This window comes from Cupressus sempervirens, chromosome 3 (genome assembly GCF_028749045.1).
Source record: "Cupressus sempervirens isolate cs-2001-9-10 chromosome 3, ASM2874904v1, whole genome shotgun sequence".
Classification (NCBI taxonomy): Eukaryota; Viridiplantae; Streptophyta; class Pinopsida; order Cupressales; family Cupressaceae; genus Cupressus; species Cupressus sempervirens.
The window spans coordinates 1,057,029,996-1,057,054,331 of record NC_143120.1 but is presented as its reverse complement, the minus strand read 5'-3'; the positions used below and the strand labels follow the sequence as shown (position 1 = coordinate 1,057,054,331).

The 24,336-nt window shown below is 34.5% G+C and overlaps 1 pseudogene; it reads left to right on the top strand.

Annotated features, from left to right (window-relative positions):
* Nucleotides 1-312: 312 nt before the first annotated feature.
* LOC149570378 (ABC transporter G family member 39-like) overlaps nucleotides 313-24,336 on the top strand; it is a 134,506-nt pseudogene continuing 110,482 nt past the window's right edge.

The following is a 24,336-nucleotide window of genomic DNA, read 5'->3' as shown; positions in this document are numbered from 1 at the left end:
ATTGTTAAATGAGAAAAAAAAAATTAATTTTATTAATGGAAAAAAAATTTTAATTTTATTAATGGAAAAAAAATTTTATTTTATATTTTTTTTTTAAATATATAAAATTAAGAAGATATCTTTTGTTGGTTTTTGAATTAATATTTTCTTTGTTTTAAAAAAAATAAAGAAGAAAAAATGTGATAAAAATGTTAGAAAAGTTTTGTTTTAATAACTAAAACAAGTTTTTTTTATTTTAAAAGGGTGGACAGAGTCTTTGTATGAGAAGCAGAGCGATGGCGGCGATGGCCACGTGGCAAAAATTGGCCAAAAATGGATGGTCGATGGAGGTCGGTGGAAAAAGGCGGGATGCTAGAATTTAAAAAACTGAAGATAAGGATGCGGGTTTTGCCCGTGCAGGCGGCGATTACCGCGTGGCCGGGATGCGGGCCGCGCCAAGAAGCAGTGGAAGGGGGGTGTCGCGCGGGGTCTCTAAAAATAAACAAAGACCAACGTTGAATATGAAGGGTTTAGGCGGCGAGCGGTGGTGGCGGAGCTTAAATTTTAGCCACGGACGCGGCAGAGGCAGGCGGCGACACAGAGAAGAGGGCGTCGGTCGCGGCGTTGCAGATTGGTGGCACGCGGTGGTGGCGTGACGACGAGAGGGTTCTGTGTGGCAGCGTGGTAGCTCTGCAGTCGGCGGTGGTTGCGCACGGCGGCACGGGGTCTCTGCAGTCGACGATGATTGTGCGCGGCGGCACGGGGGTGGCGTGGCCGCCCAAAAGAATTGAAGATTTTTATTTTTTTTTATAAAAGAAATGCAATGATAATAGATGTAAGAATAAGCAATGGAAGAAATTGTAAAAAAAATGAATTTTTACAAAAACACCATATACACCAAAAACATACACAATATATTGGAATATTTATTTTTTTATAAAGAGTAAAAAAAAAAAAAAATTAAATGAAGTAAGAAATAATTAGAGAGTTATATAAAACTTTAGTAATGGAATACTTTTTTTTTTGGCGGCATGCCGTCCAAAACAAAAAAAATTGAAATTTACCAAGAAAACCCTTTGGCGGCAAGCCTTCCAAAGAGGGTTAGTAAAAAAAAAAATGAAGCTTCACAAGAAAACCCTTTGGCGGCAAGCCTTCCAAAGAGGGTTAGTAAAAAATATGAAACTTTACAAGAAAACCCTTTGGCGGCAAGCCTTCCAAAGAGGGTTAGTAAAAAAGATGAAACTTGCATGCACAAGATTAGTTAAAAAGAGCTAAAATCACAACACAAACTTCTTCTCTCAATAACGTCTCCAAATAAGGTGTGCTCCAATGAATGGCAACCTTCACCACAAAACTTAAAACAAGGATTAGATAACCAAGCTCTGATACCATGTAAGAAATGTAATGTTGAGCAAGGAACGAGAAACAATCCAAGTAAGTTAAGTGTGAAACAATGTTACCATAAGATAAGCAACTCCAAGAGCATACACCAAGATGGTTCAACAATGGAGACAAGGATTTATAAGGGGAAAGCAAAGAAAACCCCTTGTGAGTATTATGAATGAAGGCAAATGCCTAGAGAAGAGAGAGAGAGAGTGTTGGAGCAAAAGTAGCTCAATACAATAACATCAAGTGCTAAGAGTGTTGTTGTGTTGTTGTGAAGAAAGAAGGAGGAGCATCTCTTATATAGAGATGAGAGAGGAGTTGCATTTGTAACTCCCATTTCTATGAATGCCACATTCATAATAGGTGTGTGCAAAGTGTCACAATCCTCTTAAGGAGGATAAACTAAATAAAGAAATAAACAAGAGTTGTCCTTACATGTGGAATAAAGGACAAACAATGATATGTCCTCCACATGTGTACAAGTGGAAAAACTACATGTAGGGACCCTTGGAATATCCCAATTAAAATATATATACAAGGAAAGATCAAGTTTTCTTTCTTCCACAATGGTCTTCTCATTCTTTGTAATCAGCCAATATCCTAGACCCATGCATAGAAGATGTGTCTTCATCTTCTCTTTCCATCTATCATAATTAACTCCATCATACTTAGGACTTTCCTTTTTTAAAGGACCCACCATTGATCTCCTTGAGTTGTTAAGCTTTTACTTCAAGGACCTGATGCTCTGATACCAATTGTTAGAAAGTAAAGTCCATCAAGATAATTGAGAGGGGGAGTGAATCAGTTATCTGATCAATATAAATTTTATCAACCTATTAAATCTTAAACATGTGTTCAATATCAAAAATAACCATAAGAAGATACACATACACAATAACACTAGGTATGTTAACTATGGATACCCTTGATCAGAGGAAAAAAATACCTGATGGGAATGGTACCCACAAAATGATGTACTAATATATAAATTTATTGTAAGAGGAGAAACTCTATCAGGAGTCAATGAATTACATTTAATACATATCAATCTATGTTAGGAGACTTTGAATTCATGTTAGGAGTTGTGCTAGCCATATTAGGATTTGTAGAAGGCAGATAGATCCACTGTCCAAATAACTTCAGGGGAAAGACCATTAAACTCATTGTCCAACTAGCCTCTATATTATTCCTTTCATAATAATAGAAATATAACTAATCTCAACAACTCAAACTCTTTCTCTATCCTCTTATCATGCCTCTACTACACCAAAATACTTCTTAGATCTTAATACCAAATCTACAAACTTTCATCACAATGATCCCTTTGATCACTTACTTGCATTTACCAATCTTCTTGACTTATCCCATTCACAATCACTTGTATTATTGCACTATAAGGAAAATAACTTTCGTTTATACCAACTCCTCAAAATAATTCATTGGATAAGACTTGACACTTTTCCAATTACAATTATAATAGGACCTCATTAAGATACATGCTACATGCATCTTTTCACATTTACAAAATATTGTTGGCTCACAGTCTTCATAACTTCTTACACGTGTGACCTTAGACTTCACACACTCTTTAATGACATCATTAGGCTATCTTATGTCTTTGTCTAATTGCACTTTATTAAATTATATCCTTGTCAAGAGATATAATTTAATCACCAAAAACCACTTCTCAAAAACTCTATCTACAAATTATCTTCTACAAATCACAGATAACCCTGGATAGTCTTTAAATTTAGATACACACACTTAACTACTAAATCAAGACACACTGTAGAACATTTCCCTAGCTATATATGCTTGACCTCAATTTCAATACTTGATATGTATGATCTCAATATTTATCTACTACACTACCAATCTTCTCAGTATGTTGACATCAATGACAAACATAGTCATGAATGCAACACATAGACATGCTATCAATATCTCCAATTCTCTAGAAATTCTAAAATACTCCCCCAAAGAAATATCATAAGCATTCATGCTAATAATTTCACCTATTTTGTAGAAATTTTTAGATTCCCAAAGTTATATGTCAGATTTGGAGAATATCTTGAAGAAAGATGATGAGGAGCTACAAGTTACACAAAACTCATTTTGCATCATAACAAGTTATGCAGTTGTGTATAATGATCAGATATGGAGAAGCTAAATATGATCAATAGGATCTATGCACAACAACACAAAAAAAAACCTCTATGCTATTTCAACTCCATTGCTTCATATCCCCACTAGTAGGAATTATTCAAGAGCATACCAAATAAGTGGAGGCACTACTTGCCACAGCCCCCCTAGACACAATAAATGAAATGGAGACTAAACTTACAAAGCTAACAAGCATTATCATGTCCCTCGTAAAGCTCCACATCTCATGGAAGGTACACCTAGATGTTGCAAAGACTCGATACTCAAACATACTATGACCCTTTGTCATTGACGATAATAAGGAGGAGAAGAAATAATGATGAGGAGATTTATGAAAGGGGGAGAATACAAAAAAAGGGAGGAATACAAAGTAAGATGACAAAAAGGGAGGAACATAAAGAATTAGGGAGATACACAAAATGGGGGAGAATATGAACGAAAAATGAAACGTACACATGAAATAAGGAATGTGAAAATAAAGAAAAAAAGAAATGGGGAGTGAACAAAAAATGAGAAGAATAGAGGAAGATACGAAAAAAAATAGGGGGAGATAAAAAGAAGTAAAGGAAAAATGAGCACTAAACTTTCAACCAAGTCCATACACTAGTAAAGATTCTACAAGGATCCTTGTAGTGGTGTCCAAAAAAAGAAGATGAACAAATCAAGAAGTATCATAAGTTTTTCCATCAATGCCAAAGGGGGGAATGTTGACCCTACAAACCTTTAAGGCATTATGAAAGGTAATTTTTGTTGCTAACATCATGCACTCCAAAGCGTTGTCATTGATTGTCAACAAGTCAAGTATGAATTATGTCATCTCATTATCACCAGTAGATATATACATTGGTCAGATCATGTATGGAGATGAAGATGAGGAAATACATGATCAAATCATAGTCAACACAATGAGTCACCATCATTGTGACATGGCAAAGAAGACATGGTTTGCACCTCAACGTGATTGACACTCTAATAAAATACCAGAAAGAAGAAAGGATAGATAGGCTACAACTAGACCTAGTATAGACTCATAGGTATACTAGTCTAGAACCTATGACATAGGTGTCATGGGTTCTTCATGAACATGTCAGACATTTGATTCATATTTTGAATGCATTGTGTATTGGGTGGGATGTTTTTAGGGTTTCAACACCAAGATAAGTAAGGACACATATTTAGTCTAAAAGATTCATTGATTGAACTGTGTGTGTGTAGACAAAAAAGGGAATATGAAACAAGAAGAAAATATTAAATTCTACAATAGGATTTTTTTAATAGAGACATAAAAAAAAAAAATATCAAGCCAATGGAGACTAGTGTAGTGTAGATAGGGAAAAGAAAAGAAGAAGTGTAATGATACATAAGGTATCATAGAGAATGCTGACATGGAAAGAGAAGACCATAATATCTTCTTGACATATAATGGAGATGTATCAAGCAAGATGTGCCATACTATTTAGATCAATATTTGATTTCTTTCTAACCACTATAATCATTTGCAAGCTCTTAACTAGTCATGCCTCAATAGCAAGCTTATTGTAAATTTTCTAACAAAGTGCCTCGTATAAATAATTCTTAAATACTTTAACAAGGTATCTTTGAAAATATCATGTAATCATAATAGGTTGCATACATTCATAACCTTATGTGTTGTAGCTCTTAGCCGAGAAAATTTTTATCTGTAGTAAAAGGCTAGTGGGTATATTATCCCCACTGTAGTTTTCATCCTCTCATCAAGGGTTTCCAGGTAAATATTTGTGTGTCACTTTATGAATGCTTTTGTGTTTGAGTTTACATGTTTTTATCTTATTGCATTTTTCATTTCTCTAGCAGTTAAGTGGTAGTTGTTTAGTCTTGTAAAAAAGGTCGATGTGAAAACCAGTTTAAGTGTTCATATTGATTCACCCCCTCTTAGTACTGATTAGGACCATCAAATCTAACTTCAATTTCGTACAACATTTTTAAAAGAATGAAATAAATAATAGTTTACAAGGACTTAGAATATTGGTTAGTGGGTTATGCTTTATTTTGGCTTCAAAGTAAAAAAAAGATGATTCATAATAGTTTTTAAAGAAAGGCCTAGAAGTTTCTAAATACCTCTATTAAGATTATTTTAAAGCACAAACCCAAGGAAATTTAGCAAGATGATTATCTTGGAAAGTAATTATAGGAGAAAATCAAAGATAATTGATAAATTATCCTTGATTATTTTCATTCCATACAAGTCATAGCTTAATAACTTCCTAGAATTTGTATATACTTTCAAGGACAAATATATCCTAGATTTAAATATGCTTGTGCAAAATGAGTAAAGAATGGAGGCCAATATTTGTATAGGATTTGAATCTATAAGTATACCAATAAAAAAGAAATGGAAAAAATATATATATCAATCACATATTAAGGGTTTTTCATTAACCATGGCTAAAGAAACCTCATAAACGCCTTATTAAGGATATGTTCACATAGTAAGAACCAATAGGAGATCACTTGAGTGCATTGCTAAATATTGGGATTAAGGTTTCTTAAATTGCTATAAATTCTAGTAGTGATTGTTACAATATTTTATATATTTATTCATTATTTTAAATAATTAATTTCTTACAAATTTTGATTCATCTAGTGGGATAGCATATTTGGTACCATCCTACTTGGTGATAATTGTATGATATATATGTTGCATGTGTGGAAGTAGGCATCCCACTTTGAAGATATTGTATTTAGTATACTTTAGTGAAACATGCCATGTTATGAAAAATTTATAGTGCAATATATGATGGTTATTATTAAACACTTACATATAATAACCTATGACATATTCTATCACAAAAATGGACAAGTGGTAGGAGATGTCTTTGCATGCAGAAGGTTAAGAGGTTTAAATGTAGGGTCATTTGGAATGTAAATTTTATATGGTTGAATAATAGTGCAATGTGTTTTGTATGACCCTTTATTGTATCTTCATCTAAAATCTACATGTTGGTCTATATTTTTTATAAGAGATCTTGGAGAGCATTATGTGTGATCTAATTTATAAATGAAGTGTTATGGTATTAGAATTAGTCTTGATTATATGTTGTTATTTGTAGACTCACATCGAAGAAGCTAAGTATCAATATTATATCCCAATTATTAGTTTAGTGGAACACAAAGTTTTTCTTGTGAAGTGTGGAGGTTTCATCTTGAAAGGGTTTTCTCTATGATACATCTCATTCTCTTCTATGTACATCTTTATGTATGTATGTTATCTTCATCTGTATGTGCTTCAATTTTTTTAATAGTTAATATTTGGAAGAAAAATTGTGCTTTCTCCCCCATTATATTAGTGTTAGGAGTATTTTTGGGACCTTATCTTCTTTTCAACTAGTATCAAATCCTAGTCAATTTTGGTTTCATTCTTAGGTAGTGTGTTTTATGTATAGATAATAGTTTTAATGGGAGATTTTAAAGAGTACTTTCAAAGTATTATTAAAGGAAGGAGATGGAATTAACATATCAAAATCTTCATATGAAGAAGTTAATGTAAGAAACTTAAATCTTTGGAAGTTGAAAATGGACGATACACTCATAGATAGATATCTATGAGCTATATTCTTTGGAACAAAACCTCAAACGATGAGTCAAGTGTCAAAGTTTTTTAATTGATTATTTTTTAATGATATGTGAAGGATAATGTTGCTCATAGAAAATATTCATTTTCATTGATCTTAACATACTTTTTTTGACTTATTTTGTGATTTCTTTGACAACTATATGATGATGTTATTCATGTTTTGGTTCACATTGCTCAATCATTATAGTTATGGTTTTACAATTTGGACATCATACTTAAGAATAAAATATGTACCTATATTCAAGTCTACATATCTTGAAGATCTACAAAATAAATATATATGGTTTGAAAGGTCAAGTTATTACTTGTAATGTTTTCTTCAAAACATGCTAGTTAGTTAAAACATTTGTAACTCATCATGTGATCATTCATGGTCTTGTGGTTTTGGGATAAGATGGAGCATTGCATGTATTTTTTTGTTTCTATTTATCATTCATTTTCATCATATTTTGGTCGACATATTTGAAGAAGTGTATGGAATATTTTGAGGAAGCATGCGATGTATTTTGGGAATTGACTTATTGGTTGAAGCATGTATGGCTAACTTGGAGTATGATTAGAAAAATGGGTAAGTGCACCAAGTTGTGGTGCCAAAAGGGAGGTATAAGTGGCCACTTTTTTTTGAAATCAACAATTTCTAAGCTTTGATAGGAATTTGAAGATAATTACACTCAAAATTTTAAGATGTGACAAAAATGAAAGTAGAAGTCCTTTGAATCTAGTTTCTAAACTACTATTTTGTTTTTCAAAATGGTTTAGTTTTAGGTTCTCAAAAAGGGGGGTCACAGAAAGTGGTACTATTTTTTTCAGAAAAAACATAACATAGTGCAAAGTGTGGGCCTCCTAAAATTTAAACGTTTTTTTTGAAATTCTTTAATCGCTCTAGTCAAAAATTACCTAACACTATGTAGTGTATCCCATATTTTTTGGGTAATTTTATAATGTGTATTTTTTTTTTATGAATTTTTTAATTGGACACATCCCAAAAATGTGAAATATTTGTGTGCTCCCCCTATAAATGATTAAAAACTAATCAAAAATCAAATTTATTTTTTTTCAAAGTGTGTAGAGTGGAGTTTAGTTTCTAAAAAACTAAGGTGTTGCGAAATTTGATGAACAAACTAATATCTACACCCCAATTAGTACATGTTGGTTTTTGAGAGAAAATGGACATACATTCAAAATAAATTATAGTTGAAAGGCTTGAAATAGTATGAATTTGAAATAAATTATATGGTATGAGAGAGAGAGAGAGAGAGAGAGAGAGAGAGAGAGAGAGAGAGAGAGAGAGAGAGAGAGAGAGAGAGAGAGAGAGAGAGTAGGGTATGGGAGAGGGTGGGATAGAGAGAGAGAGAGAGGGTGAGAGAGAGTAGGGGATGGGAGAAGGTGTGTGTGTGTGTGTGTGTGTGTGTGTGTGTGTGTGTGTTTGTGTGTGTGTGTGTGTGTGTGTGTGTGTGTGTGTGTGTGTGAGAGAGAGAGAGAGAGAGAGATTTTTCACATAGTGTGTGTGTTCTTTATAGTGCATACAAACTATATGAAAACACCAAAAAATGGTTACAAGGAATGTCTGGGTCCCTATTGACCAAAATTCTCTTTTTTGTCTATTGTTTGTTATGTTGTTCAGATAAAAAGTATGAGTTTCATGGTACTGGAAGCTAGAAAACACCAAATTCAATCATTGGATACATTATTTGAAGGGTTTTTGAACATTATTTGTATAGAAAAGGTTAGTGCATTCCTTTTTAAATATTCTTTGTTACTATAGAGATAAGTTTCATTATAATTTGACAAGTTGTTTAATATATAATGAATTCATTGAAATTTGTATGTTTGAATGAATAATTATTTGGAAATAGTTAGAAATTTTAATTTATGAATAATTTATTATAATTTTACAATTTGTTTAATATATATTATGTATTCATTGAAATAATTGTAATTTGTATATGTATTTGAATGATTTGTCATTTACAAACTATAAGTAATTTGGATGTTTGAATAATTTGACATATCAAAATCACCATTATGCCAAGGAAGAAATCAAAAACACAAACAATGGAAAAGAGGGAGAGAGATTTGGAAATTAAAAGAGATAAAATGAAAGTACTACATTAAAAAAAAATTGCAATGCAATAATGAAGAATTGTCTTTCGAAGAGGAACACGAACCATCAATACAAAGAAACAAAGAGGAATAATTGGAAAGACAAGGAGAATGAATGAAACTCTTATGCTCAAGAATGAAACTCTTATGGTAAGGCATGAGAGAGTGGAAAATCCAACAAAAAGTGAGTTATGGACATTTGGTGTTAAACTACAACGAAAGGATAAAGAAATTAGTAAAGCTTTGAAATCATTGATTGAAGATTTTTGGAAAAATAACACACATGTTTCCCCTAATGAAAGATATGTTGCAAAAAGAAGAATTGGTAACCAAAATCACAATCCACATGTGAAACATTTTTTGGACTCAACTCAAACACAATTTTTTGCAAAATTTATTGGTATGTATCCTCAAATTTGAATAAGTCAAAGATTTTTTGATATGGGTAAACCCTTTTATGTGAAGATAAATCACACATGCACAACTTGTTATTGTAGGATACATATTTAATTTTCTAGCCATTTTGATTTTTTTAGGCAAAAATGTATGTTTTTACATTCTAAGTTTGTTTTGCCAGATTGTGACATGAATGAGCCATCTAGATCTTATCCAACATTTTATGTTAAATAGGGGATGGTCAAAAATTTTACAAGATTTCATGCTTGGATGGTACATGCATATTTTGTGGTTCTTTGTAGCTTTTATCAACTTGTGAACATATGGATAGTACACATGCAATTAGAAATCAAATAGTAGATTACACAAAATATAAGATAGTGACATATATTCTAAAAGATGGGAAATAGGGTAAAAGATGTAATTAATCATTGAAAAGATTCCAATGTATGAGTTCATGAAGATTTTCCTGTTGGTCTTAGAATGGTCTTGACATTCGAGTGTCAACACACTTAACCAATTCCACCATATATGTCAAGTACACTATGTATGTTGAGTGAGTTATAATAACTGTCGAGTCAGAATCTTAATAGGTGTCAAGAAAGTAATAGGTGTTGAGAAATCCAAAAATGTAACATGTTCCAAGCAATATAGGAACATTCATGTGTCAAGCATCGGTAATATAATATGTGTCGAGTAACACAGAATCAACATATGAGTTTGTGCCCTCACAAACTCAGATGTAAATCATTTTTGGAGCTAACATAGAGAGATTTTGAAAAGGAAAAAGGATAAGGACAAATCATTTATATTCCCTATGTGATCTACATGCAGCCAATCAAAAAAATGGAGAAGGCATGCAACCAATGAGAAAAATGCAAAGTATGAGCGAGAATTTAAGATTTAATGTAGATCATAGATCCATACCTAACCCTAAGTCTTCACAATATTTAAAAGGAGGTTAAAACTCCATTAGGTATATGGATGAGAATAGTGTATGGGGAGATTATAGAAAAAATTTAGTGTGAAGAAGGAAAGACTTAGAGGAACAATGCAACAGTTTCATATCTAGTTGATTAGAATAGAATAGGGGACATATACAAAAATTAGATTAAGCAAGGATCAAAACATAAAGAGCAGATCTAGTAGTTGAACCCAACAATTGAAGATTGCACTCTATCAGGTCAAATTTTTTGATACTTTCTCACCATTGTATTAGATGCTAAAATCCTATATTGATAGGTTAGCTTAACAGCTAGGTGGGAAAACCTTTGGAGAAGGTGATGAAAATCCTATTGAATTAGGTGGGTTTAACAACCTATTTTAAATCATTTAACAAGGTGACACTTCATGTAAATTGTTTGTAAATCCTCTAACCAAGTCACTATTGAAACAGTGTAAAGCCTTTAACAGGGCAAGTCTTTCACAAGGCAGACCATCAGAAGTGGTTGAACATATTATTGTAGTAATTTTTGTGCGTGTCACCTCAATTTTATCTTCTTATTCTTGGAGGGTTTCTAGGTTACCAAATCTCTTGTGGCATGTGTTGATGCATGCTTTCATTCCATGTTTTCTTATATGTTTACATGCATGTACTTATCTTTCAATTATGTGTTAATGAGGGTTTAAAAGGATAAAAACTAGTTACTTTTGATTCAAGCCCCCCCCCCCCCCCCTCTCAGAAGCACACTTCCCATTTGAACATCCAACAATTGGTATCAGAGCTATTGGTTCTCACAAGGAAGAAGCCTAACAGCTTGGAGAAAAAGATCAGAAGATGGAAGTCTTCAAACTTGGGAAGATTATTGAAAATCAAGTGATTAATGTGCATCTTTGTCTACACAAGGAAGAAGAAGCCAGAGAGGAACTAAGAAAATCCTGGAAAAGAAGAAAGGAGATAGCCATAGCTGAAAATGACATACACTACAAGGAGATTGATACCACACAAGTGTTTTCCAATGGAGATTCCAAAGAGTTTGATGCAGCAATAGCAGAATTGATGGAAAAAAATAGAGCTCAAGTAGAAGAGATAAGATCTCTTAAAATGGAACATGAATCACAAGCCATAATGCTTTGTGAAGTGACTGAACAAAAGAAAAGAGCTATTGAAGACAATGCCATGATAGAAGATGACAAGAGAAATCTCACCAATAGATAGGAAGAGAAGACAATTGAGTTTGAAAAGATCTCAAACATGTAGCTAGACACCTTAAGCCAAATGATGAATGCTCATCATGAGCTAAACATGAAGGACATTAAGATCTCCACCTTGAAGATGTAGAATGAACAATTGTAGAATGAATTGAAGAGAGAAAAGGAGATAGCAGAAAGCTAAAACAAACCCAATGAGGCTATCAAGTACTTTAAAAAATTACTGAAATCACCAAGGGCTAGTAATGATACTACAGGACTTGGATACACCAGCACTAAACAAGGAGAATCATCCAATACTACAGAAGAAAGGAGTAATAAAGGTAAGAACACTAAACCTAATTGACATTTTTGTAATAAAAAGGGGCACACTGCTAATGTTTGTAGGAGTAGAAAGACCAATCAATAGGACACATCCAAAAACAAATGTTATTGTCACAAGTGTAATGTGCAAGGACACTCAACATAAGACTGCAAAACCAAGACCATGAGGACACCAAGATTTGAAGGTCACTGCTACAACTACAAAAAGTATGGACATAGAGTTTTTGAGTGTAGATTAAAGCCTATGTGGACACCTAATCAGCCTACAAGGAGAAACAACTATGCACACCACTACAATTGGGATTATAATACCAAGAAAATTTGTCACTACTGTCAGGAATATGGTCATGTTCCTCAGAACTGCATAAGAACACACTTTAAGGGAAATTACAATAGGTAGTTAAGCCAAAACACATATTTTAGTTGCTTGAAGATAGGACATCTCAGTAGGTATTGTCCAACAAAGGCCAAGGCACCCAAGTCAAAAGTCAACAAGGGTAAAGAAAAATTTGATGTGGAACACATCAGGGTAGAAATGAAAAAGACATGGCAAAGAAGAGATGGATCAAGTACATCCAATGGAGAGATCACTTCACCCAAGAGGTCAAGTGATCACACTTCATCCAATTAAGCACAAGATAGGTACATGGGGCTGATATATATAAAGATGTATCATACATCAGCCCAAAAGAACAAAGAAGTGTTGCCAAGAATAAATTTGCATGAGAAAATATTTCAAGTTAAAAAAAAAATTGAAAAATTTGTAGAAGATGCCAAGCTACCTTTGGATGCCGAGTGAAACTCTAGTATATGCTAAGATAGAAAGTCTAGTGGTTGCTGAGTAAATAGAAAATAGTGGATGTTGAGTGTATAGTTGTAAGCACGATGCAATAAATGCTAGGTTTTGTACCTAATAAAGTTGAAAATCACTCATTTTCAAGGCATTCGAATACAGAGAAAAAATGAGAAGAGAGAAGAGGCAATTAAATAGCGATTTAGCAACAATTTGCACCAATCATAATAGAAATTCAACCCAAACTCTTCAATTCAAAGGTATTTCATCAAGTGCCAAGCTACACAGTATTTGAAAGTTTATTTAATATTAAATCCTAGTTCTATCAAGATGGCATCTGGGTCTAAAACCAGAAAAGGAAAGGATAGTCATGAAATCCAACTTGTCAGTAATGAGCTTAAGCAACCAAAATTTAAACCCATTCGTAAGGTCATGTATACAAATGACCCAGCTGGTGCTTTGTCAGTCATTCAAAACAAAGTAGTAATGGTCCAAGATGTCAGGAAATGTTATAATTGTAAGATTGGAGCCATAGGTGATCTAGAAATTTTCAATGCCTTTGATAAGCTGTGTGACAAGGGTATATTGAAGGATGAGTTTCAAATTATTGAGAAGAAGGGTTTTGTTGTGGTATTCACAACACACGCCCCATTCCTCACCAAGAATTGGGACCCCATACCTTTTTTTGACTCTCAAACTCGAAGTTTGAGAGTTCGAAAAGAAAAAAATTAGTTTATAAGTTGCCTCAAAAATTCAAAAAAACAAAAAAAAACAAAAAAGGTTCAAAAACTAACAAAAAAGGAAGAAAAGTATTAAAAAAAAAAACCATTAAAAAAAATAAAAAAGTTCCTCTCCTCTCCTCACCCGTGCACGTGCACTAAGGCACAAAACGCTTTGCACAAAGGAGGGAGAGGCTATAAAACCTCCCCCCTCCCTCCCCCCCATTTTTTCATTTCATTATTTGGTGCTTGAAGAGGGCAAGGTGAGTTCTCCCTCCTCCCTTTCCACACCATGCCCTCATGGGTGCGCGCGGCAGCAGTCATGCACTGCATCCACACGGTGCCTTTGTGGCACCTGTGCAGCATTGTAATGCGGCACCCATGTGGCACCCTTCATGGCACCAATGCGGTGTTGCCGCATGGCACACTTAGTGGTGTCTACGTGGCGCTCACACTCATACCCTAGCGACACCAGCCACACCCCATTACACACCCACATGATGGCACCCGTAGTTGCACGTTGGTGCTAGTGCACATGTGGCACCCGCACCTCAGTGTACATGCCTCCTTTTCATTTTTGTTCTAAGTTATATTTTTTATTTTTATTTTAAAAAGGTGTTAGTTCTAAAACTTAAAAACAAAATAAAAATAAATAAATAAATAAATTTTTTTAAAATAAAATAATAATAAAATAAATAAATAATAATAATAATAATTAATTAATTAAGTTTTCAGATAAAAAATGAATAAGTCCCCAAGGGGAACATTTTTTTTTCTTGCTATCTAATGACTGGTCATATTTCCTTTCTTGTGATGTGCAAGTAACACAATCATATGGCATCCACATCTGGATCAACAGTGAAACCAGTTGTTTACAAATTTCAAGGCATGACCCCAAAATCAAGATTACATGATGAGTACATTGAGATCAAAGATACTAACCTCGAACACACAAACTTAGGAGAATTCTTGAGAGTATGCAACAATCTAACACGAAGGCCAACCTTGGTGTCCGCATTGATCCAATCTAGATTAGTGAATGCAGCGTCAGATCCTATGTCAATAGAATTAGTTGGGTTGATCATGACCCTATCTCGATATTTTTTTCATGATGAGAGGGTAGTTAAGAGCATCACTAGAGAAGTGGTTTTGGATCTGTGAGCTGACAACATCGAGAGAGTTTTTCATCTACCTAGAGCCAATCAATTCATTTGACTCTCCTACAAAGTAGCTAAAAGATGGGATAAGGATCATCACCAAGAGGCTATCGACATCATACATTCCTTGTACTTCATTGAGAAGCCACCTCAGGGAAAGAAAATCAACAAAGTGGATATGACTAGCAAATACATGAAGGATGACATCGGATACTCAATCATTCTTTTGAGAAAAGTCATGGGTTTACCTGCAGTAGGTCATCTCACTCCATTCATGGTCAACCTCATTGAGACTATCAGGCATGCAAAGATACCACTAGATTGGGCCACCATGCTAAGCAAAAACTTGTGTGATCAGTTGAGGACAATAAAGGATAAGAAGAAGTTCTATATGACTTCTTATGTGGTGTACTTACTTGTAGTGAGGGTGATAAGCTATCTAAGGTTATACAAGAAAGGTAGTATGCAGGACCCTATTGCATGGCCATATATAGTTTATCCTCAATTGGTGAAGAAGAAGCTCTTGCCACAAAGCAAAGAGTTCAGGATTGTAAATGATGCCTTCATCTTTGCCATCATTTGATTCATAGAGGGGGATTATGGGAAGAGATTGTCTGATGAAGCCAAGGCACAGATCACAGCTCTCAGAGCATATTTCATCTAGTTTAGGACATTTACATACATTCAGGTAGGTGGTGCATCTATCAATCTGAAGAAACTCCCAAGGTACCCTAGTGACAAGTTGGTCCTAATGGAAATATCTCGGCAGATTGAGTCAACTTATGAGAGGATCAAAAGACAATGGAGACCTTGTTGGGATTGGCTTTTTGTAGTAGGAGCATATTATGTGAAGAGAAAGTAGGATATCCCAACTTTCAAGTGGGAATGGGAGAACTTCCCTCTTAAAGAGTATAACTCTCCTTGGCCATTCTTCAACAATGTTGGTAAAGTAGAAAACCTAGCAGGAAAGGAGTTCTATCATGAGGATGCTATTGAAGATCATTGGATGAATGCCACAAATGACTATGATGCCTGCATCAGAGACTATTGTAGGATGACTTTGTATCTAGTAGAAAAGGCTCTCCATTTGACCATCCCTGATGAGCTAAGGCTACAAGACTCCAAGGAACTACTGGATCCTCTATTCAATATAGATAAAGTTGGTGAGAGACCCATTCTAAATGCAGAAGTTGATAGAGATGAAGGAGATGATATTAATCATCAAGCGAGACATGTCATTCAAATGACAAAGATTTGGACTAATAAACCCTTTCCACTTGATCTAATTCTAGATACAAGGAAAGTCACAGTTCCTATCTTTGTGCTCCAGTCTCCTATCAAGCCTGAAATAGTCTACCATCTTGATCATCTAGTGGGATACTACCACCCTTCAGAGAGGAAGGGAAAGATGAAGAGAGCCTCTCCTTAGAGGATTCAAACAAAGCATGTTGAATAATAGGTCTCTTCCTAGCAATAGGAATTAAGTTCACAAGAACCCCAGGATGGTGGAGCTTCTCATATCCAAGTTGAATTTCCATAGCCTTCTATTTTGTCAAGTCAAAAAGAAGAGGGAGAAATTCTAGAGACCTCCATTCCTCTAGTGCACAAAGAGCTCACTTCTCCTATGGTTTCACAGAAACAAAAGAGGATCAAGGTTAGAATGAACAAGAGGCAAAGAGTTCATAAAAGATTAGTGCCTAATCCATCTATTCCTAAGACCTTTCCAAAAGAAGAATCGGATGAGGAGCAAACAAAATCAGATGAGGAGGAAGAACAAGTACCCTTACAAAGGAGAACTCAGTTGGCAAAAGCTATAGAATTGGAGAAAAGGAAGAGTGCCACAAGTACCCTGCCACCCACCCAAGTAGAACTTGTAGAACTCTCTTCTTTGGAAGATGAAGTGCGGCGATGGGTGAATAAGCAAAGGGAGCAAGGTAAAGATGTTCTCTCCATCCTAGATTTTGATTTCATGCCTATGGGTACAAAGTTAGTTGGAGATAAGATCAGAGACCCCCCTACAGGTGAACTTCAATAGCAAGACTGGACACAGATGCCACCAAAAACACAAGTTCCTCATCTCACTCCTCCATCTCCACCACAAGTCACGATGGTAGATAAGGGTTCAATCACTCCTCCACCTCCAAGTGCAGAAGAGGAACATGTTCAAAAGGAACCGTCATTACACGAACAATCTGAACCAAGGACTACTAATAAGGCATCAAAAGAGGCACATATAGTATAATATGTGCAACAACCTTCTTAGGAAGTTGAGGATCAAACTATAGGATCTACAGAGATTGAGACTACAGAAGAAGAGTCCTCATAGCAGGAGACTTTGAGCAAGAGTGATAAAGGGAAGGAGGTAGTTGAACACATCCCTTCATCATCCAAAGCCAAGGTTGTAGAGAGACATATCCCAAGATGGTTTTAGAAAGAAATAATGAGAAGTGCCAAGCATCACTTTCATGCTTCAGAGGATGACATTTGTGATATTGTAGAGATTTTGAACAAGCCTGAGTCTCCATTACATGATGCAATTCCATTTGCATTCGTCACTTCCATATAAAACTAGGACTTATTTGCACAAGTGGCTCACCCTCTCGAAGGTACAAATCTAGAAGTTTTTAGCCTTCAGGACTATGAAGTGAAAGATATTATGTTAGGAAAGCCTACACAGGATACATCCCGACAGATGATGACTATGGGAGTCAAAGAGGTTCTTAGGTGCATGGAACAAGATGAGATTGAAATTAGAACACTTCGTAGGCAAGTTGAGATCCTAAAGGGATATCTAGCCAAATTTTTTGGTCCTCTTGATCCTGAACACCCCAAGGAGACTTTGAATACCATTCTTAGAGAAGGGGAGGTGTACGAATCAATCCATTTTTAAAAGCTTTTCAGGATTGGCAAGAAAGCCTTGAGGATAAAGGTGTCACTATAATCATAGGAAGTTCAAAGTTGCTACATGATACGTAAGAGAAAGTGGATAAGATCGTGGCAATTTTGAGGCAGGACTTTAGTATCATGGATGAGCTCTGTGCATGGAGCAAAGATTTGCAAACTCTACAAGCCATAAAGTGATGTATATATTAGAGAAGAGGTAGACATGTTAGATGATTGGATAGAGAAAATTGTAGATTAGAATAAAGTGATGGAAACATTGCATGATGAGATACATAAGCTCAAGGACCAAGCCCAAGAGTGAATTTTGGAAGCAAAAAAGTTGTACAATGATGCATGCTTAGATATCTTTGAAGATGAAGAATGAGAGAAGCTATTTCTAGTTGAGGTAGTCATGAAAAATTTCAAGAAGACTTTAGAGGAAGCATCCAGTGATCAAGACATCAGACAAGCCTTTAGGATAGAGGAAGCATTGTTAGAGTTGGACACCAAACTCAGAGATTTTGTAGAGACTCGAGTTGAGGTGGACAACTACAGGAAGACGGTTAAGTATGAGGCTTTGGATCTTCTAGATGTTGCTAACATTACTAAGATGATAGAGAAATTCAAGGGAAAACATCCAAACATAGCTTTAGGATGAAGATGAACAAAACCCAGATGCCAGAATTTCAATTTTGACACTTAGTAAAATTTTGAGATTTTGACCCAGTCGAGGTCTACAACTCCACATTTTCACGCAGCTCCATAGGTTTTTAGCTCTGCAATTCAAAGGTACGCTGACAGTTGACTGCCAATTCCAAAAATAGCACTATCCATGCATTGGGAATGCATTTTGATGACAAGTTAACTCCGACACACACCTAGTGAAGGGCTAGCTTCTATTTTTGGCACCTCCATGCACTTTCACTTTGACTGATGGCTTCCTCTTACTTTCTCTCTCATTCTTTCATTTTTTTTCACATGTAAAGGGCTTATGCATCCAATTAATGAATAAAATATGGATGGAGTCCTTCTAAGCACCAATTAGATTGGCAGTTTGTATATATTTAGTTTGTTTAAATGTTTTAAAAGTATTTTATTGCATCAAGATATCTCTCACTCCCAACACAAATTGATGAGATGATTTCTTATAAATACCCGATTGTAAAATGTAACAAGGGCCACCATTATATGTAATAAAATTATGCTTTTGGTGGTCACATTAGGAGTGTATTTATTCTTGCCTAAATGTGTCATTGTTTTGTGAATTCTATTCATGAGATTGTGATTGAGCCAAAGCTTTATTGTGTTGTTTTTGGTTGTGAGATCTTTTAGTTCTGGTATTTGTAGCAAATATACAAATTTTGCTAATGTAACGAGCTTGAGAAGAGATTACCCAATTGTGTCTACATAGCTTTTTGTCTTGCATGAGTGCACTTTCTATGGCCTTGTGATTTGATGAAGAGTGAAACATCATTCGATTTGTTAAAGATTGTCACCGACGATTGCATCAATGGATTCTAGGAAGCATTGCTCCTATTTTCATTGGTTTCCCACCAATTTTTTCAAAGGTTTAACTCGCAACATGTTGTGTTATGTAGCTTATGTCCATTTAGGAATTCCAATTTCAAGTCATTTGATTTCATGTTATTTTCTTTCACTTTCGTTATTTTCTTTACTAACCCCTTGTTAGAATAGGACCTCATAGTAGCTACTTTGTTAGAGTTGCATTAATTGAAAAATAGAAAAATAGAAAAATATTTTTTTTTGTGTGTGATATTTTGAGACAGGGAACATATTTACTTCAATTTTGAGATAAAAGAGTTTTTAGAACCAGCAAAGGCCTCCTTGTGAACACTCACATTTATCTTCTACTGAGAAGATTTTGGTATGTCGTAAGACAAATACTAAACCTTGGAGCAGATCCTTTAATGGATTTTCTTTTCAAGAGAGGAATTACACAATGGATTCCTATCGTTGACCTTGTGGAAAATGAATGCCCAATAGAAGTGGTACTAGAAGGAGGGCCACAAACTAAAGAACATACTCCTGGAAACAAGGAAAATTTGACAAAGTTTCAAAATTGTTTTGCACCCTTGCAATAAACTGCATTCTGTACAAGTGCAGAAAATACTTCTAAAATTTTTAGAAATTCAAGTATGCAGCTCTGTAGGTCCATAGGTCCATAAGTACGTAGGTCCACAGATCCGTAGGTCTACAAAACTTTTTGGTGCACAAAATCCAGAACTGTGAGAAAGTGTACTTCTGTAGAGGTGCACTTTTCTCCAAAATTTGATGCAAGCTGGAGGATATTGATGCAAAATCCCCATTTTAGTGAGCATTAAGATCTATGCCAAGTACACATGAATTTCTCAAGATTACCCACTTTTGTAAACCATGTAGTGACAAGGGAAAATCCTGAGTTCAACCACTCCCTTTCGAAATCTCATCATCTTCTTCAACTCCACCTCCACTCCAACCACCTGGTGAACCATCACATACTCCAATAGCTACTCCCCAAAAACCACCATTAGGTCCACCAAATCCTCCCATAGCCTTCTTCACAAATGTTTTAGATTCACCAATAAAATTGGGAGTTGCACTCCATGACCTCCCAAAGAGTCTTGAGAAGTTTTTCCCAAGATTCATCTATGGTGAAACACAAACTGCCAAAGATCATGTCAAACTTTTTAAAGAAATTTGCAACCAAAAGCAAGTGGCTAATGAGGATTTGGTTCTTAATTTATTTCCATACTCTTTGGGGGAAATTTCCTTCAATTTTTACATTAATTTTCCACTCGAATGCATTGGAGATTAGGATATGTTCAAAAAATTATTTTTGGAACAATTCAAAACATTCATCAAACTAGTTGTGATACATCAACAATTCATATCAATCAAAAGGAACCCAGTTGAGATAGTGTCATGTTCAACCATCACTTTCATATGGCATACCGCAAGTTGGAAACACCATACATAATACTAGTTGAAGCCGCCATTCAAATTTATCTGAATGTTATAAACCCTCTTACTACAATCTTTTTGAGAAGGCTTCCTACAATGAATATTGACACATTGGAAAAAATCTTTGTAGAAGTGATCACATTCATGAAGCAAGCCAATCGTAATGGAGGAGGAATGATGCTTCCAACACAAGCAGTCCCTACGATGCCAACATACCCTGTGGGAGCACCCACCATGCCTAGCCAGTTCATACCTATGAACCTAATTCCATTGCAGCAAGCACCCGCTCCACAAACTCAAGCGATAACATATCTAGGGTATGAGCCCCCAAAAATAGCTTTCTTTGAACAGAAAGCAATGGTTCCTATGGAAGCAGATAACAATCTTCTTTCTGAATTTGGTCAAATGAAGAAGACCATGTCATAAATGAACAATGAGCTAACATGTCTTAGATTGTCACAAGGACAAAATAACAACTTCCAAAGAAATAATGTTGGCCCCTACAACAATAATTTTGGTCAAAATTATAACAGGAACTTCAACAATAACAGTAACAACAATGAAGGAAACAACAATGGTAGAGGAAACAACTTCAATACTCCAAATCACAACAATGGCTTCCAAAGGTAAAACCAACAATGGAACACTCGAACAAATAATGGAAGCATTCCTGCTAATAACAACAATAACAATGTTCAATATACTAATATCAATCAGTATGATGATATCCAAAATGTGCCTAGCAATGATGGTTTGTACTATAATGGTAATCAAGAGGTGAATCAAAACTCACAAGTGAATGACAATCCTCCTCCTGTTCAATTTAATGCAATGCTATTGGAATCTTACAATTCTGCACAGAATGCACAAGTGGAACAACAAGAAAGTGAGGAATTCTCATTCCCATTTAGTCAAGAATCTAACCTTCAACATGATGAGATTTTTCCTTTCGAAATGACAATTAGAATACATATAATCTCAAAAATAGAAAGGACCCCTTAATAGATGGAATTCCTCCTGGTGTGCAACCAACTCCACCTGATCCAAGAGCAAACAACAATCCACCACTAGTAAGACCAGTGTAGGGAGGACAACAGTATGATAATAATTATAATATTATAATTATAATGTAATATCATATTGTATGATAATAACATTATTATTATTATTATTTTATTTATTAATAATGATTTGACCTTTAATATTACCTTATTACCTTAGTAATGTATTATTATGTCAATAATATATTATACCATTAATAATATATCAATATTTCTTTTAATATATTATAACATTTAAGAAATAATATATTTATTTATTCATAATAATTTACTTATATTACTCAAATTAGGGGACATGACAGTCCGCACTTCCTCAAATTGCTTGTCCTCAAGCAATGATTGTTTACACTAAACCTTTATTGTGGATTCAATATACAAGTTATACACTGGAATGAAAGAATACATAAGGTATGCATGTAGTTAATGTCATAATGCATGAAGTAAATATCTAAGTGCTTGTAGACACAAAGCATACACGAAGAAGACACATTAATGCATGAAGACACGAAGTATACAATATGCAAACACATCATACACTCCTTTTTGATTTTCACAATGAAGTAGAGTAAAAGGAATGAAAAATATACTTCCCCAATAGTCCTTTTGGTCATGGATCCTGCAAACACAAATAATTATTAGTATATAATAGCTCCAAAGAAAGATGAGTCTTGTGATGATTCCTTTCCTCATTTATATAATTATTTAGAAGGAATCTTTCTCTCTCCTCATTATGATCATCATAAGATGGTAGATTTACAATGCAAAGGGTGCATGAAACAGGCTACAAGTGATTCCTTGGAGGATATCCGTCATGTGCCCGAATTTACTCTGCCTCTCCCTCCACCAACTCCCTACCTTAGGATATCATAATGTGGATGAGAAGATGAGCGTTAAATTTAATTTACTTAGTTCATTTGAAAGATTTCTTCTTATAGTACCAGACAACCTTCTCTCTCCTAGTTATGATCATCTCAAGATGGTAGATTGACGGTGCAAAGTGTGCGTGAAACAAGCGACAAGTGGTTTCCTAGAGGATATCTGTCAGGTGCTCGAATTTACTTCACCTCTCCCTCCACCAACTCTCTATCTTAAGAGATCATAATGTAGATGAACATAATTATTTGGCACAGGAATCTTTCTCTCTCCCTATTACAATCATCTTGGGATGGTAGATTGACGGTGCAGAGGGCGCGTGAAAAAAGCTACAAGCGGTTCCCTGGAGGATATCTGTCAGGTGCTCGAATTTACTCTGTCTCTCCCTCCACCCACTCCCTATCTTATGAGATCATGATGTGGATGAGAAAATAAACCCCTATGTACTATCTAATCACATGGCTTTCCCTTCTATCATAATTGGTTAAATTCTTTCTTTTTCCATTGTCTATTATTATTAGAATACTAGGATGGTCTTGTTTATGCAAAATCAACTACACCCTCTATCCCTTAATTCAATATTATATTTCATTCTTCATTTTTCATAGATATTTTTCATTTCATTTTTCGTATGAAGTATTTATTTATATTTCATTTTTCATATATATTTTAGTTTAATTTCATTGTAACTAGAATCATTGATAGACTATTTAATATTCTTCATAATAATGAATGTGTCAGTAATAAGAAAGACACTATCAATTATTTCATAACAAAATATGCACAAAATATATAACTTTATGTGTTGAAGTGGTGATTTAGGAGTATGAAGTAATCTTCATATCCACTTAAGGTCTTCCTCTAGTTTAATCCTGAGAACAATTTGATTCTTAGATGAGAATCCCAAAATAAAAGAATGTTAGTAATTTCATCTTAAAATTCAAAATTCAAAATAAACCAAATATGATCTTATGTTGACTGAAATATTCAATATGTGGTAGCCTCTTCAAATTTATCCTTTGATTTTATATCACCTCCCCCCCCCCCCCCCCGACCCTTAGGGATAGGAGTTTTGCAAACGTGCTAAATCTGCAATGATTCTCCCCTAAGAGTCTTTAGTGAATCTTTACACATGATCACCATATGATTTCAATACATATTACTAACAATTGTGATTGATCAAAGTATTTAGATTATGTTGAGATATCTCCTTTCTTCAATAATTTACTAGTGCCATTTATACTTTTATCTCTAATAAGATATTCTTTCGATCACATATTGAATAATGATAATTTTGAAAATAGTAATATCTAAATATTTGTAATACACAAATATTACTCTTATGTTATGTATGCAATACTTCTATTTCTCATATTTAAACAATTAAATAGAAACTTATAAATTTTTATGATACTTCTATATTCTTAATATTCACTCTATTCATAATCAAATTAAACATTATTTACATTTCTATATAAAAAATTAAAATTTAAAATAGCTTACCTTAGTAAGTGGGTTCATGTTGTACCCATGGCCTACCTTACTTACCTTATGTCTCATGTGATAGGGTGATGATGTGGAAATTCATAATACTTTGACTCTCATATTCTTAAAGGAATCGGTACCCTAACTCTTACCATTCCTCACTATATGTGAGTTAATAATATTTGATGTTTTCTTGGTGGCAGTTTTCTAGCTAACAGATCATTACATCCATGCATTCCTTTATATGGTTCATGTATTTATCGACTGTTGTCTTTTAAATATCCATGTG